The sequence below is a fragment of the Syngnathus scovelli genome, chromosome 3 (assembly GCF_024217435.2).
Source record: "Syngnathus scovelli strain Florida chromosome 3, RoL_Ssco_1.2, whole genome shotgun sequence".
NCBI lineage: Eukaryota > Metazoa > Chordata > Actinopteri > Syngnathiformes > Syngnathidae > Syngnathus > Syngnathus scovelli.
In genome coordinates, this window is record NC_090849.1 from 16467901 (window position 1) to 16481855 (window position 13955).

At 42.3% G+C, this 13955-nt stretch overlaps 1 protein-coding gene across 2 annotated transcripts in view; it reads left to right on the top strand.

Moving 5' to 3' along the window:
* The first annotated feature begins 229 nt into the window (after positions 1–229).
* Positions 230–13955, top strand: part of wscd2 (WSC domain containing 2) — a 42511-nt gene continuing 28785 nt past the window's right edge. For both annotated transcript variants that reach the window (XM_049762519.2, XM_049762518.2), the window contains exon 1: positions 230–673. The gene's annotated coding sequence lies outside the window, so the exon portion shown is untranslated. The remainder of the gene's footprint in view (positions 674–13955) is intronic.

The window sequence follows — 13955 nt, forward strand, 5'->3', positions numbered from 1 at the left end:
TTTTTTTTGGTCATATCTGGCGTGTATTAGGAGACTCCAGCAACAAACACAGGTGAAAAGCACTACCCCTATAGTTGTCATTGAAGTAATTTGCACATGGACGGTGCCCACCAAATTAGTGTGCGCCGTTGCCAAATATGTCCCAGAAAGACAGTCCCAAAAGAGCCCAAGAGCGCACTAGCGCCTCTCAGTTCTGTTGTGTCTCTTTAAGTGCACCAGGCAGTGCTGTTGGTCCGCGTTTGGAGCGCACCGTGCGGCGCTGCCTCTCCGCAGCGTTCGAGCGCCGTCCTTCAGCTCGGGCGGCCGACTCAAGCTCAAAAGCTCATCCCCCACAGCCCGGGTCGCAAGTACGCCGCGGCCGGAACAGATGACAGGGGTCGGGGAAGCGGAGGGTGGGTGGGCTGCCTGGAGCGGACAGGTGAGCCTGTGGGGGCCAGATTAGTTAGTGTCGCCCTTTCCGGGTGCTGGAAGCAGCGTGTCGCGGCACATCTGCGGTGCTGTAGATTATTGAAGAGCACTCTGACGGCGTTGGAGCTGATGGGATTGGGGAGAGAAACTACAGACGTTGCGAGCTGCCTGCTTTCTAGAGGGCATCTTGAGTTCCCCCAGTTGACGTGGAGATAAAACATCTTGCCACAACAAACCAGTCTTCTGAAGCCTGTTCCCGACTCAGGTAAAAATTTCCAATCTTTTTTTTTTTTTTTCCCCTCAAATCTAAATCGTATGTAACTGACTTCGGTGCGCACTTTTAACGATGTTACAGAAGTGTGCAAATGCCTCGGATCATCGCTGGTAAATAGAACATTATAACTCAGACAGAAAGGGTATATTTTTACTTTGGATGTTTTTTTTTTTGTGTGCGTGCACGCGCGCGTGCATCGCAACTTGTTAAAGAAAAGCATGATGTCTTCTTGTTCCACACACCTTTTTATTTATTTGAGTATTTTATTTTTGTTGAATCTCCCACTGACTTTAGTGCATTGAATGACAGATGTTTATGGGAACCGTCCTTACAAGGCGCATATGTCACCAGTAGCTTAATCCAATGATTGCCAACTGGTGTGGTGTGACATGACAAAAAAAAAAAAAAAAAAAAAAAGCCAACTTCACTTAATTGATCCTACGTGCATTATTTATAAATGACACCTATATTTTTGTCATCTATCTATCCCAGTGACAGGCATGAAATTTAAGAAAGATTAAATTCTCCTCTATTAGACGTCTGAAAGACAACAGAGCCATGTATCCACCTGTTGTCATTCATCCATAGAGAATGAAGATATCTAAATAAATTAAAACAAGGTCATTATTATTTCACTATTGGGACATGTGGTGTGCTGTAAGATTTATCAAATGTAAATGGGTGTCTTGCCTCCATAAAGGTTGGGAAATATTGGGTTAAGATGCACACAGGAGAGTGGACAGTAATCATTTACTCCCAAGTGTGAAGGAGCTGAACCTCCCTGCTAATTTTTAACCAGTGCCAATTATGATGCAGAACACAACCCTAAACTAAACCTACATTTCCGCCTTTCATTTTGTAGTTTATAAGATTAGTCATCACGTAGAACATCAGCCTCCTTTGTACTGTATGTGTCCACTTGGTCAGCTCATTGACTCCAACATGAGATATTCAAATGAGAAACATTGCTAGAGCCGTTAAAAATATTTTGATTGACACTATCAGTAAGATACTAATTTAATAATATATGTATTATTTTGACTGCGACCATAAATTTATAACACTCTGTATCATATTAGGAGGTGTTCCTTATGCTCCGCTCCAGTTATCGCACTGTTAATATGATGAACTATCAAATTCCTCTGAGTAGGATGCATTGCAATTCTCAGCCGCAGTAAACTGCAAGCAGGGGTATGAAAAAAAATGTTTATGTCATAAATCTCAGCTAATATCAGTAAAAACTGAGTAGCAGTATAGTAGTTGAATTTGTTTGTGTCCCACTGCAGACAAAAATGTGACAAACAGCAACTGGGTGTTGGCGAGATGCCAGTCACTTTGCTGGCTCCTGTTGAGGTGCCCTTGAGCAAGGCACAATCTTCTCCCCCTCGCAGTGGTGGTGCAGCACTGTTTGGGTTTTTTCCATTACTCTGAGTCTCTCCTTGCATGGCTGCGTTTCTGTGATCCCCATGTTGTTAAGTTTCCCCTTAAAGGGTCACGTTCAGTATAATATAGTCTTCAGTATAAAGTTTTAATATATTGATGATATAAATAGGAATGTACTACATAAATAAAAACGGTGTACAATGATGTATTCAATTCACTATAAAGACAATATATTTAAAGGTCAAACTTTTCCCCAGTTTTATGATTCCTGCTTGCTGTGGAGCTCTAGTATTTCACTCTTGGGTTTTTGTTGTCGTATTTTGCATTTCATGATGCCACGCATATTTTCAGTGGGTGACAGTGGGAGAATGCTGGCAGGCCAGTTTAGTACTCACCCTCTTTTACTACAAAGCAACACTGTTGTAACATTTGGCGAATGTTGTTTGGGATTGTCTCGCTGAAATAAGCAGTACGTCCCTTGGATGGCAGCATATGTTGCTCCAAAATCTTTCCGCATGAATGGTGCCTTCACAGATATGCCATGCCATGAGAACTAACACACCCCCATATCATCACAGATGCTGGCTTTTGAACTTTGCGCTGATAACAATCCAGATGGTCCTTTTTTGGCAGAGGACATGACATCAATTTGAAATGCAGAATTATCAGACCGCACTTTCCTCTTTGTAGCAGTCCGTTTCAAATAAGCTTGGGCTTGGACAGAAAATTCCTCCAAAATAATAAGAATACAAACCTTGAATGGGATGTCTCTTGACATGCAAAGGGAGTGGAGGCTTAATTCGTTTTATTTAAGCCATCCTGATGCCAACTTTTCCAGAATGTATATTTTGTTCTTTATTGACCATCATCTGAATATTTGTGTACTTTACAATGTTGACAGTGACATATTGACATGACTTCAAAATCACCTTGGCGTACGGCAACACCACACACAATCATGTTAATGATTTTAATGAGTGAATGTCTGCACACTCAGCAGTAGCCCCCCCCCCCCCCTCCCCTCCCCTCCCACCCGTTTGTTCATTGTTTCAAATGGCCTCGCTATACTGTAGATCACCATATCGAACTCTGTACTCAGCGCTTTGTGCAAAACGCAAAGAAAGAGGTTTACGGGGGACTTTAAGAAAGATTGCAGGAGCGAAGAAATGGGCTGATGAATGGCAACTAATTGGTCATGCTGCTGCTCTTTCAGCATTGGGGATGCCAGTAAATAAGAAGCATAGAGCACGACAGAGCCCTAGTTATACCGGTGGCGACACAGCGCTCAGTTCATCACTTCAACGTCCAGGCCGAGCCGAATTGATCAATAGCGGGAGTGTCACTGTTTCACAGAAATTATAGCTCCCCTCCTTGTTGCTCAGTGCTGTAACACCCCGCTAATGGAACTTTGAATCCCATTATAGCCTTATTAAGGTGCACAAATGTGCGGACACTCATTTGAAAGAAAAAGAAAAAAAAAAAAGAAAGAATCACATGAATTGCACTGCTGGCAGGGTCTGTGTCACCCTGCTGGCTCCGTCCTCCCTGAGGCAGAGGTGAACAAGCGTCAGAGAAATATGCCAACTCCAAGCAATTCATATTTGTGCGCTGAAGAATGAGAGCGTGCTGTTCCCACTGCTGCTGTGAATAATCATGGTCAAAGTCACAGCATTTTGCGCCACCAGGAGCTCCCCTCTTTGCTATCACGACGAAAAAAGAGCTTCGGCCTCAACAATTATACGGCACATTTGGTGTCGAATTCAAGGGGGGTTCGAGCTTGGCTTCTGCTGCAGAGGAGAAGCCGAGACACTCTCCTCACAGACCTGAAGTCTCGCGTAGTGACGGGGTGGCTGGCAGCAGAGTGTGAAGGCTTTGAATTCCTCCAGAGCTTATCTTTTCATCCTCTCGGCGACCTCTTGGGGACGTGCTGTGGATCATATCCAATGGCCGCGGGGCTTTGAAGATGGCCGGAGGAGCTGACAAGAATTAGACTATGCTTTCTAGTGCTTGCCATTAAAGTGACATGACAAAGGTGTCATTCGAGTTGCGTGTCTGTCGGATAGTGCGCTCGCTCCTGATCCTGTATATCAGCATCAGGAAAAAGGATGTCAAGATCCTCATTAGAGCCAGTACAGAAATAGCCTGGCATTAAATACTCTGCTTTAACAGTCGGTGACGCATGGAACCTCTCAGACGCTTGATAATGTCAGACGTGCAAAAAAGCAAAATATCACATTAGTCAGCTGAATTAAGCATTTCACTGTAGCTTGTTTTCCTCAAAAAAGCACCGGCTCTCTCTGAAAAGAGGATAATCTTTCAAACACAGTTATCGCTTCACAGATCCAAGGAGAGGGTCAACCTTGCTGCATGCACATCTCAGACAGATTTTCAGCTTATGGAAGGATTATTCACAACACTAGACCTTTTCTTCTTCTTCTGTCTTTTTTTTCTTTCTTCAGTTTTTTTTTAACAGAAAACACCCCCAGATAATCACTGCCTTCACAGGTGGTAGGAAAATGCCAAGTGTTTTGTGGCAAGATAATAATTCCTGGCATGTATATGTCAAGCACGTCAAATTAATCTTTGTTGAACACTTGATCGAGAACCGATAACAGGTATTGGTACTGGTTCCATTAATAGCCTTATTTGACATTATCCGTACTCTATTGTGGGTATTTTTTAGATCAGAAACTTGAAATTAGATTGGCATTGATTTCAATTCGAAGGAAAATAGCTATACTGGATTGTAAAGGTATTTTTGAAAAACTATTTGACATTGTTGGGAAATTTTATGAATCAAAATTACTATTGCTATCAGTGCTTGGTGTCGGTATATGGGAAATTGAGCTTCAGCCACTTTGGCGTCCATTACAACATCTTCAGACCGCACTATTTTGCTCAATACGACACTGCTAGTAAAAGAGGAGCTGAAAACATTCAGAAATATTCCCACATTCCATTGTAAAAACAATATGGTGAAAACAAAGAATGAAATCTTTGATTGGGGCTGTTTGCAGAAGATGGCTTTGCAAAAAAAGATAATTTACCCACTTGTTACTCCTTTTACTCAGATGAAATATATGCCAAGGAGAGTATTAAAAATACACTGGATGAGAGCGAGAGGACAAGGAGTTGGTGTGTGTGCATGCGATATGGGCACAGTATTCAAATTACAGTCTCCGGCTGTTTTTGTGGTGTCCTTGTGAATGGGGATTGTTTTAGAAATGTTGTTGCCTTTACGGGAAAAAAAAAAAAAATCTAAACTCTTGTTTTTACTGCATTGTTCTCGTGTAAACAAGCCCTCGGTCACACTTCCGTCCCAATAACCAATGGTGTTTTTTTTATTTAAATAGAAGTATAGATTTTGCCTCTGGCCTTCCCCTACAATTATGAAGTATAATTGACTTTAAATCGTTACTCATTAATACTATTTCCCAGCAATACATTTGTATTTGTTTACAAGATGTCTCATGTAAAGTTTATTAGGGTTAGGGCTTGAAACTACCTGAACACTATTTTATTAGATGAAGAAAAAAAAAAAAAAAAGAGATCATTTTCATTCAACTGTCCGGGTTTTATTTTGTATGTAGTTAGATTTCACATTTTGTTACCAATAATGACTGAATGGCTAAATTGATACTGCAGGTGAAGCTTTCAGGCATAGAATTGCATCCTGCTGAGGGTACAGATGTTGTCTTATTCTGTCAGGTCTGATATGAAGAGAGGATAATGTGAAAGACTCTGTGTGTGTGTGTGTTTGTGTGCGTGTGTGTGCGTGCGTGGGACTGAAGCAACATCCTGCTCATCGTCTGGCACACAGCCTTTTCAAGACATGCAGGGAAACAAATATTGCACCAAGGGTGCAACATAATAGCCTTTTGTCTATCAGATGCCAAAAAAGTGAATTCATTGACCTTGTCTTCCGCATTTTATTCACAGTTACTTTCTTGGAATGAGTCATTTTAACAACGCGCCTGACTGTGGAGGTGTCGAACTAGCATACATTGCATCATACTTACAACTGTTTTTCTCATCTTCTTATTTTAGTTACCGTATGTGGCTTAATGAGAGAAGCAAAATACTATAAGGGCACCTCCGAGTCGTATGTTAGCGAGTGGTCGCACACCGTTGCAATCTACAGCCGCAATAAGCACATTGGTAAATGAATCGCCGTCTAGAAATGTTGACCAATCTCGCAGACAAACAACTGTGATATGATGCAATAACAAAGATGCAAACAGACGATATCAGTAGATACCCTAATGTGATGCTTGATCTGCTTAAACCAAATCACTAAATGAATATAGACTACATTTAAAACAGCATTGTCATATTTGTAAAGAGAATGATTGTAAGTTTTTACTGGTGTTGCTATTTTATTACTTTTGTGTGTAAAAAAATCTAAATGGGGGAAAAAACACTCAAATGGCTATTCCAAGTTCAACAAAAGGGCACTTAAAGTCTCAGATGTGTCATCAACGCTGGCATATTTTCATTCTCATTCAAGTAGGCGGTGGTCCAGTAGAGCCGAATCTGTTTATTTGTGCAAGAAGAAGGTGACAGGAGGAGGTGTGATAGTAATTGAGCAAATGGAAAAAGGTGCCAAAGAAAAGTGGGCAACCAGTGCATGTAAAGTGACACAGCCGCCGTGTTGAGCAGATGACCTTGAGACGATGCCAGTTGCTCAGATTAGCACATCACACTGTAATTGCTCACCTCGAGAAGCACACCCCCTTGTCCTTTCTTCAATAGGATCCCTGCCTCACAAAAAAGGCCTTTGTTGGTGTGAAACAGCTGGGCTCTCTTCTGTCTACCTGCTGCTCCATCCTGGCAACGGCAAATTCCTCCAATAAAGATTTGGTTAAGTGACTCCCCTGTTAGGAACCGGGGCCATCAAATCTTGCCAGTTAGTTCAAGACTCATTTGTCTTTGACTAATGGGCTTTCTTTCAAAAATATTGGCCAAACGTGTAACACAAGAAATTACAGCTCCCCGCTGTTACAAAGTTGACATGCTGAAAAAAAAGAAAGCGGGAGAATTAAGACGCATATATAATACATCACATTTGCTAGCGCTCCCTTGACATCACGTAAATATGCCCCTTGGGGGCTGTGAGCAGCACATGGCTAACAGTAGAGCTTATTACTTGCTCCTTATGAGGTGATGATGTGATATCACCACTGTCGCTTTTCTCTTCTTATGTGATTGAAGAAAAAGTGCACAGATTTGGAACAGATAAGTATTTGGGTTTAGATACCTAACCTGTTTCGAATGAGGTGCACATTCAGTTCTTAGATTAATTCGGTGAGAAATAGTGCTGCTGCTAAGCAAGTAAATATAGCAGATACATTAAAGGATACATTTTTTGATGCACATGGGATGCAAATTCTGATCTCTGGGCATCCACTGAACCAAATGTCAGGCCAATGAAATCGAAATTGATTTCCAGAGAATTTTAGAGTGGATACGAGAGCGTCCATATCGAGGAGGAGCCAAGCGGTGCTCCCTCCGCTTCGAGACCACCGCTTGCTCCGGGCGGCTTCCGTTGATCTATAAAAACACATCCATCCGTATTTGGACAGCAGCGTGAGAAAAAAAGACATGTTTTTTGCTCTAAAGAGGATGGCAGGAGATGTTGACAGGGCCTGTCTTAACAGTACAGCAGAAGGAGCCCCAGTGTGACAAAGAATCAGACGGCGCAAATCAGCCAAACAGCCCCCCCACCCAATGGTCCGCCACTACCCACCCACCTCCGCGTCTGTCAGTTGCAGCTTCAGATCTCCTTTCAGTCTTCTGGGCCCTAATTGGGCTGTCACACTAGCTGGAGAAATTTGTCAGGTTGCTGTGAAATGGACAAGTTGGCTAAATCAAGATGTGTATCTGTAACCCCCCACGCCCTCAAAGTAGAAAATGAGATTATCGTTGTCCTCGCTCATTTTTGCCCTTTAAGGAACTATGTTTGTTAACTTAAGGTGGCCAAAATGGACCCTGCATGCCTCACTTGGAGATGCACACAATTTCTCTTATCAAATCAGTACTGATAATAAGAAAAAGTCTGCTCTGGCTGTTTCATCAAATCCAAAGTAATTCAAATCAAAAGATAACAAAAGTCAAATGTGTGGCTAAGCGCATTGTTGACCACAATTTGTAATGCGATATTTCTTCCCATGAGAAATAATACAAATAGAAATAATCAGTTAAGTGTCCTCATAAAACCTTGAATAACTATCCGAGCATTGTCTTAAATTGGCTCAAGGAGACCTGAAGAATAAAAATGAAGGCAACCACTCCACCGTAATATTAATATGCTATTGTTTGCAATCTCCCCACGTGGACTTGACAGTCTTTTCAGACTCCCAATCTTCACAAAGCTCACTCATCCCTGTCGGTACTGGCTCTGGTACTGAAATACTTCTGGACACCCCAGTTTGATCTCAGTGGCCTCAGTCAGACATTAACTATATGAAGCATGGAAAAAAGCGACACTGTACAGTGATAACAATTAACCGAGTGACTCGTGCAACAGAAATGACGACGTGGATCGACAGACTGGTGGCGGGACTTTGCATAAGGCACCTTGGAAAAAAAACAATTGGTGATCTACCGTGGAGGATTTTGCACATTTGCAAATCAGCCGACGGAGCTGCACGGTGTGTTTATCTGTTGTTAATCCTGCTGCTTTTGCCCATTGATCACATTTCCATGTTTTTGGCGAGTGGTGTCTGGGTTGTGTGCAGACTTCAAAGTGTCAGTTCTGCTCAAACTATATAAGTGCTTAGGCTTTATAATGTTCATTATAAATCATTGTAATGGGTGGCAGTGGCTCAGTTTGTGTGTTGCTTGAGGAATGGAGGGTGGCAGGTTCACAATCCATATGGGGATACACAATAGGGAAGAGAGACTGGTTTACTACTTGAGTACCGCGTAGGTGAGCAAGGCATCAAATCCCCCTAGTAGTTTCATCTCAAAAATCAGAAAAATACTAAAATAGAGTTGATTTTTTTAAACAATATGGTAAAAAGTGATCATTTGGAATTTCCAAGTATTACATGTAGTGATCCATATAGGGTGAGAGCACAGTTCCTAGTTACCATCGGCGTTGCGGTTATGAAAATTAAAATGCAGTGTGTTGATGACTCCAGGCCCAGTTATTGCATCCCTTAGGATTTAATTTGCAAAGATTCGCAACAGAAATAGAGACTTCTCTATTCTTCTGCGCTTAAAGTAAGAGCTTGTTACTTTTAGGTAGAGCATATTGCTCTGATAATTTCCTACGCTGGCAGCATCAAGCAGGATGAGCGCCTAAAGTCGATCCCTTTACCAGCTACTTTTGTGGATCTGCTTGTAAGCACAGCACACGCATGAGCTCCTCCGCCGCCTTAACATTCTCCATCTGTCAGTTAAACTGCTCGGGCTGGTGCTGATGTTTGGAACACGCAGTAAATGAAGCACACCTGGTCAGCCAAGAGCACATTGCCACATTGTCAGCTCTCATCGCCTCCGCTGTCTGGGTGAGCGAGCAGATGTCTTCCCCAGGTTGCTGGCGGCGATGGCTGAGCTCGAGCTCGGCGCTCATCACTTCGCTGACCCTCGAGTCAACCCTCTCCTCAGTCAGCCGACGGAGCTGCACGGTTACACCGAGGCTAAAACGCTCACTGCTGTTTGCCTTGTCTCATGTGGCTTTGCGGACCTTAATGTAACGCTTGGGTAGGTGGGAGTTGCACTTCTTTTCCCGACCCATTAACACCATCATGGAATTCTGCTCGTGCTTTTTTTTATTTTCTTCTCAAATGTCATTTCTCGATTAGTGGAACTTCTTTACGTTCTGCCTGCTTTTTGTTTCTGTATGTTAGACGTTATTTTTATCTAGTAAACTCAGCGGCAGAAAAATCCAGTCTGCCTTTCACAGATAACAAGGGCGCTCAAGAACACAGACCTCAACCATAGCTTAAACGCGAGTCACCCACAAAATCGATACACCATATGAAGTGCTTTGGCCGTAGAATAATTTTCAGGTTGGGATGAATAAGTTCCAGCGGGTTGTTTTCTTTTAGCTCTTCCAATAAGATGTCACAAGCGTTACAAATTACAGCTTGACGTTTGAGAGTGATATGAAATGTAAAAGGGGATTTTTCATGTGGAGTGACACAAATTCAGCATCCGGATTAAACCGCCGTAATCGTGACAGCATTAACCATGCATACACATATTTGGTTCAAATACGTCAAACAACAAAAGTTTTCCTCATCATTTGAATATCATTACTATCAGGCATCTCAACAGTCATTTCATTGGAAAATCCTTGCATGAAAGCCTCCACATCATAAAAAATCCAGGCACAGACAGGAAGGTGCATACTGATAAGTAAATACCTCCATGACAGCGTCACTCACAACCAGTGTTGGCAATCTGTAGCCGCCTCATAATTGGATTCGATTACGATTCAGAGGGCTGTCTGTGCAGATTCTCAGACATCCAGGTCATAGTAATCCCCCAAGGTTGATTTAAGGCAACTGGATTCCTGCTTCTTTATTCTTAAAGGCTGCAGCAGCAACAACAACAATGCACTATTGTTGACCTCGCCCTGGGGACACACCCACTGAGAAAACTCCTCCCCTAAAAATGTACTAGTGAAGAAGTGTCTAGATAAAAAGGTGAAACATCTTCAACAAGCAGGAGAAGTCAAGCAGCCTCAATTCAACCTTTGCGAATTCAGAGGGCTACAAATCGATTTGTGACCAAGATCACAGCATGTCAGTGCAGCTTGCAATTTCTTACTGTGTGACAGCTCTTACTACAATGACTACTTTTAAAACGGTTATACATAAAACATTCTACTCTTGGTCAGAATTCTTCAGTTTTGTATTGGATGTGAACATGTAACTAATGTTCTGACCAGTTAAGTTTCATTGTGTGTATTTATTTCCTAAAATGATATTTTTTGCATATTCTAGTTTAATTTTCATAATCGTCAGATAATGACAATGTCTTGGTTACCTTGGAAATATCTACGTGATGAATTGGGTGTCAAACTCATTTTCTTCGCGGGCCGCATTGTAGTCATAGCTTCTTTCGGAGGGCCATTATGACTGTCAAGCCAAATAAATGTATGAGCACCTCATGTTATATCCAGTAAAAGCTACAAAACAAACTGACAAATAACTCGTTTTCAAATCAGACGAGTGAAATCTGGTCAAATATTTAAAACAAAAAAAAAAGATATTATTAAAAGTGAAGACAATTTGCAATTCTAGCAATGACACACAAATTTGATGCACAATTTGTCTTCACGGGCCACATAAAATGATGTGGCGGGCCGTATCTGGCCCCCGGCCGGGCCTTGAGTTTGACACCTGTGGTATAGACCGTTTCATGTTCTTCTGTCATGTATCGCAATATTTTTTGATCAGTTACTCGGGGTCATGGTCACTGTGTAGCTGCTTTCTGATTTTTTTTTACATTTAGATGTGTTTTCCAGCAGCAAGCTTCTGGTAGCTCATAAATCGACTGGTCTTACTGGCTTGGAAGAAAGAACACTTTCATGTCTTGAGGACTGGAGATTTGACAGGAGCAAGTCACTTTCTATTTTCAGAGCTTTTATCTTCTCCTTTCTAAATGTTTTTGGGAAAAAAAGCCCAAAAAAACAGTCTTTAAAAAAATTCAACAATCGCCCATTCCTCTAACAAAATTGCACAGTGGGAAAAATCAACAGAGAAGCGTTTTCTTGGATGTCTTCCTTTAAAAAGTCAAGTTTTCACGCTGTTGTCACCATCATCTTCATCCTTACGATCAATCTTTAACAGCTTCCCTATCTCACAAACGCACTCGCGCGTCTTTTTTTTTGTTTGCTTTTGAGATGTTGTTCCGTGTTGCATCAGAGCAACGGTGAGCCGCCACCGCGTGTGCTCGTCATATTTTATTCATCATAGCAGGGGCTGCGGCACCGAGGCTTGCTCCTTCTTCCTGCCAGCTCAAAGTAGGCAGCTGTCAGAGAGCCCAAATCCCCAGATGCTTTGCCCATTTTACCTCGACATCACACAAAGGCACATTTCAGCGCATGCACCTCTGTCACCGAGCGGTTCCCATCATTGCAGAAGTGACCCTTTCTCAATTTCCCTTCACTCTTCAGCTGCATGTGGTAACTTTTTACACTTTGAGGTCAGATTCTACATCCAACTGCACCCAAAAAGGTCTTCCGCTTGCACATTTTTCGATAAGGAAAAAAGGCAGGAAATGAATGAATGGCTTAAAAAAATATGCCGAGGCACAAGTCCACCTTGAATACATTTCTGTTCCCCGTCGAGTCGAGCGGTGCCAGTGATTTTGTCATTTCCTATCGAGATGATGGCGCTGCAGTGAATGACAACGGCAACTTCTGAAGCATATCAACAGTTGACTAAAAATAGGATAAACATGCAGCGGGGGCTTCTAATGATGATCATTTTTAATTGGAAAAGATATGTTGACAACTGGCCTCTGGTGCTGCTCGACCTTCACAAGCAGATTTGCGTGAGGCTGATGAGGCCGCATGCTTCGGTACACATTTTGCGCGCCATATGAACAACGCATGCACACACACACACACGCGCAAGCACACACATGCACACACACATAGTCGTTCCTCAAACAAATGCATTCGGACCACTGCACTGTTCCCTGCGTCATCGAGCACAGTGAGCATCCCAAACAGCGCGCTGGTTTGAGCACGGCGCTGAGTGACAGACGAGCTGGCAGCTTTCACGCCAGGCTTTCTTTCTGCTTATTAAAATGAAATAATATCATCGACTTTGCTATTGGTTTTATTATACTGCTTCAACTTTTATTCTGTCCAACATCTTTTAGTTTTGGCTGCAGTTTAAATACCGAGTCAAATCTTGGTCCAGAAAGTGAAAAAACCTGCCACAGTTTAGATTTAGCCATGGGTACTTCTAATTAGCACCACGGCTCGTTTACCGACCAGTCGATTAGTAGCACCTTTGGCTAAAGCCAAATTGCGGCAGGGTTTCTACTTTATAGACCTGGATTGGACACTCCTGTTTAAAGCGCTGTTTTGGTGTAATCTGCAAATGTTACTAAAACAAACAACAAGAAGCACTGCAGGCTAATGCACTTATGCAAGTGTTAAAAGTGTTTAAATTTTCATTATTCTGTTTTCAGGCTTTTTTCTCTGCCTCGCTCACACCATTCATTTTAGATAATCACAGACAAGGAATGTAAACAAAGAGTCAGCGAAGAGTGCAACATGCAACAGGTCCTCGACAAAATTGTTATTTCCTAGAAAATAAAGACTACTCGACTGTTTAATTAAAGCCAACTGTTAAGTGTGCTCCATGCAGAGACAGCAGCTTGCTGTTTAATGATCCTGTATTGTCTGAAGTGATCCTAGCATGTAGTGTTTAGGATTAGGATTCCCCCCCTCCCTTTACCCGAGACATCATCTTTATTAACGACTTGAATCCTCGTCTTTATTGATCTGGGCTTATCTGATTAGCAAATGATGCCCGCTGGTCAAAACCCTCAACAAATAAGTGGTTATCAAACCGCACTCGCCCAGCAAAGACCATTTGCAATGACTTTTTTTTTTTTTTTTTAATCTCGTTGGAAATTGATTCAGCTGTTTAAGAGGAGGTTCTGCACTCGCAGCGGTGGTTATGAAACAGAAATGTCCCTTGCAAGCGGCAAGTGAGGTTTAGTCAATACTGATCACTTCTAATGCAACGAGCCTCATCTTGGCACCTTTTCATTTCACCGCGGCTCTCTCCAGTGCTTGCGCGGCACTTTACCTCCCGCTCATCTACCCCAAATGGTGGGAGCTTTTTAAGACGTATGCGCAATCCTCCTTTCATTCCTTTCCAAGTATGGACCGTCTAAATGAAAGTAAAGGGCTGGG